The sequence below is a fragment of the Triticum dicoccoides genome, chromosome 4A, assembly GCF_002162155.2.
Source record: "Triticum dicoccoides isolate Atlit2015 ecotype Zavitan chromosome 4A, WEW_v2.0, whole genome shotgun sequence".
In the NCBI taxonomy this organism is placed as follows: domain Eukaryota; kingdom Viridiplantae; phylum Streptophyta; class Magnoliopsida; order Poales; family Poaceae; genus Triticum; species Triticum dicoccoides.
Window position 1 is genome coordinate 75,781,480 of NC_041386.1, and position 4,393 is coordinate 75,785,872.

Consider the following 4,393-nt stretch of genomic DNA (forward strand, 5'->3'; position numbering starts at 1 on the left):
AGGTGTTCGAACGACGAGGATATCAAGCGACCGGGGGTGAGGATATCATAGGGAAGAGGAGGGGGGTGAGCCGACGGCGAGGGAAGTAGAGAGAGGCAAGAAGGAAAATACCCCTTCGAATCTGAGTGTAGATGAACGTAAAAAAATAGCTATTCAAGAAATAATTTTAAAAATAGTTTTTTTGGAACAAACTTGACCTACTGGTGTACTTGTATAAAAAGTTTTGTGAACGAAAAACTCCAGTCGACTTCAGGGCAAAAAAATTGCGAAGAAAAGGAGTGAATAGTAACTCTGATGTAGTGCTGATTTTGTTTTTTTCGCCCACAATACCATAAAAAATCATTCTTCTGCAAAAAAATTACGCGATTGTAAACACTTGATCATGATTGTTTCTAGAAAAAATCATGATTTTTTATCTTCTTTCGCAATTACTAAATTATTTCCAATTAGGATTCATCTACACCTAGGTCTCAAATGTGCCCGTCCGGGGCAAGGAAGAATAGGTTGAGAGGAGGTAGCTTCGAGCGATAGCACTAGATCGTGGATGCCACCACCCTACCATTGTTTTTTTTTGCTTTTGTTGTTCTTTGCTCGGTAAAGTTTTTCAAATCTAAGAAGTTGTGAAATAACTTTATTATTTGAATAGAGTTCATCCACGTGCCTAGTTTTCATCTTCTAGGCCAGTTTTCGCCAAGGGTCATATTTTTATATTAGAACAAGACATTTTGCAGGGGGTGAACAAGAAATTAATATCCTGACATGTAACTCAGGCTGGTCGTAATGGTAGTATCATAGGTAGTATCATGCATGCCAACTAGTCAAATGTTTTAAAGTATTAATGGGGGCAAGTCGTTGGTTGAGAGAGGTGCATTCCCTAGGTGAGCTTGTTTTTTTTAAAACACCGTATTAGTTCACACCTATAACTTATGAAAAAATAACAAAGAGAAAGGGCCATACGTGTAGATAAAAGGTAGAGACTTTTTTGTGAATACAGAAAAGGCAGAGACTTGTCATTGTAACTTTTGGCAAAAGGTTATGACCATTTCCAAGCTGTGTAAAAATCACAAAATGACTTAGAGTAGAATACATACAATAGAGGCATGTTACCGCGAAAAATCAATTATGTTCTTTTGCATGTTGATGACTTTGGCCATGTTGCCTTGCATGAAATTCAGTAATATTATGGATGTATGCATTCTTAGATGCAGAGGCCCAGAGGTTTAACCTTCTATTTTGAAAAAAAAAATCACACCCATGACTTATGAAAAAAACAGCAAAAGGAAAGGGATGTACATGTAAATAAAAGGTAGAGGCTTGTCATTGCAACTTTTGGCAACAAGTTATGACCATTTCCAAGCCGTGTAAAAATCACAAAATAACTTGCATTAGAATACACAACACAAGCACGTAATTTACTGCGGAAAAATCAATTCTGTTTTGTACACAGCTCAAATATTTATAGATGAATTTGTTCTTTGAAACTCAGTATAATTCACACCCATAACTTATAAAAAATCATTGAAAAGAATGGGTCATGGGCCATACGTGTAGGTAAAAGGTAGCGATTTGTTTTTATTTGCAAAAAACATAGAGACTTGTCATTGTAACTTTTGGCAACATGTTATGACCATTTCCAAGGCGTGTAAAAATCACAAAATGACTTGCGGCAGAATACATACAGATCAATTCTGATTTTTACACAGCCCATATATTTTTAAGCAAAGTTTACAAAAAGACATGTTGGTATCTTCACGTGACCTTTTCCTGTTTTGGGATATTTGGAAGTTGTGATTTCGTTTAAATTCCGAAAACAAGATCTTATGGACCCATGTTTAGATAAATATTTCCGCAAACTGGTCATCATATTTGTTCCTTCAGGAAAAATTGAAAATGACCGGGACAAATAGCTGTGGCGTAGATAAGCTGTAACTTAGCTGCGCTGGTAAAATATTGTCATTGAAAATTTCCATCTCTCCCAGTGCTCATCTGTTCTGAATAATTCACTAACTTGCCTTCCATCGTCAACTTTGGATCGCAAGTTATTCCTGAGTCTGATGTATGTTTCGTCACCAGGCAATCTCTCTGAAGAATTGAGTGGTAACTTGTTGAGAAGTTTTGAGTTCTCCACTAGGAATGAACGGTTGCCAATTGTTTGTGGGTGGTAACTTGTGGTGGACTCTCGTTGATGTGTTCCAGTTTTACGAAATGTAGACAATAGCTCCTCACCGCATATTAGCCTAGCGAGATAGTCTAGAAACCTGTACTAGTAGTAGGTCAAACCACAGGCGCTACTAGCAGTAGAACTTGATGCTACAGAGACCCTACCAAAGTCCGATATGGATTGCCCGAAAGCAACTCGGTCAAGACTACGTTACTGAGTTGCTTTCGTTTAGTTTTAGCAATTAGAGCAGTTGGTTTTATTTTTTTTTAGCAGCATATGTACGTAAAATGATAATTCTATCATTGTCAAAATCAAGGCTTCATTTGACCCGCAAAAAAGAAAAGAAAAAAGGCTTCATTTGTTTTTGCAGGATTTTGACTGGTGTGCCAATGCCATCCAGAGGGACTGAAGTAAGACAAAAGAACTGCAAAAAATACTATGAGCGTGTTTGGTTACATTGCCAATCTAGCCTGGTCTGGCGAGCTTGGTTCTAGTGAGCCGGCATTGTTCGGGAACTCGGTAACTGATAACTGCTCGGTCGACTACTGATTAGCGATTAATCGGTTAATTGGCCATTTAACTGAATTAATCGGTAGATCATTAATCGGCTACACATGAGAATATATTGGCAACATGTAACTAGTTTTTCACGTATTGTACACCACATAATCCAATGCTCATAACTACGTATTATACATTTATACTAAAATATAATGTCGTAGCTCGTAGGTCTATAAAAAGCATGGACAAGAGGTAGAATTGTTACCTGGATGGTTTGATCATGATGCATCCAAACCGAAAGGCAACAAACCTACAGAACTGATGATAGATATGCATTTGTATATGCTCTAAACTTGTCATTGTCAAGATAAATGATTAAATGACGGCCATACATATGACAACAAGAAGCCACACATGAGACATGACAAGATAAATTAAAATGACAGCCACACAACTTGGCAATGTGAAGCCACACATAACAAGATAAATAGCAGCCATACATGTGAACATGGAATAATTCACTACAAGGTTCAACACAAATAGCATCATAGATAATAAGGTTCACTGACCACAAATACTCAAATAGTTCTCACAACTCATAATGTCCTGGATTGCCGCTTCGGTTACCCCCTTTTTTTCATGGATGCCGCTTCAGTTACCTGACCCATCACCGATTAATCGGTTTGACAACCAGTTAATCGTCTGACAACCAATTAAATGCCAGTTAATCGGCTTGACCATTTAATGAAACGAGTACGTGCTACTCGCCTCAGTTAGGCACCGAGTAGCGATTAAATGGCCATTTAAATGGTAACTCGGCCGAGTTCTTAAATAGTGCAACCGGTTTGAGGGGATGCAGGCCAAAAAAACCAGATGCACATAGTTTGGTTGCCTGCATGCCTCTAGTTGCATGAAACAACCATTTTTGACCCGACGTTTGGTTGCCAGCATTGCATTAGGCGCACATATGACATATTGTTTGGTAGCAACCTGCATAAGGTGTTGTCATCATTTCTAACTAGTGGTGAGCTTACCACACACAATATGAATATGTAGCGTCAGCTAGTTAAACAAATGACAGTTCATCCTAACTACTATCAAATGACAGTTCAAATTATTAAGAGCCATTGGCTAAATAGGGAATAGTTCATCGGTGTTGCTGCTATCAGATCTTCCTCTTCCTCTTCCTCTTCTTCTGCTTCTTCTGCTTCTTCTTCTTCCATCTTCTTCAAATCTTGCACTGACCTTTGTTAAGTCACGTTGCCTCTGCCCACTCCAACCTTTTGTTCTTCCAAGCATCATTGTCAAATGCCTCCACTCCATGGCCGGAGCTAACAACATCGTTAGGCTCGACCTCTTCCTCCTCAGGCACGTGTTCATCAAAGCCCCACTAGAGGATCCAGTTATGCAGAATGCAACAAGCAAGAACAAGCTTAACCTGAGTGGAGTATGGGTGGAATGACTTCTGATCCAGGATCTTAAACCTATTCTTCAGAGCTCCAAATGCCCTCTCAACAGTTACTCTAAGGCTGGAGTGTCTGAGATTAAACATCTCCTGTGCAGTCCTAGGATAGTTCCTACCAGAGAACTCGTTGAGATGGTACCTGGTTTTCCTGAAGGGTGGAAGAATACCCGGCCGACATGCATAGCCAGCATTTCCGAGGTAGAACTTGCCGTCGGGGATATTGATCCCATGAGGTCGAATCATGCTGTCACTGAGAATGTTAGCAT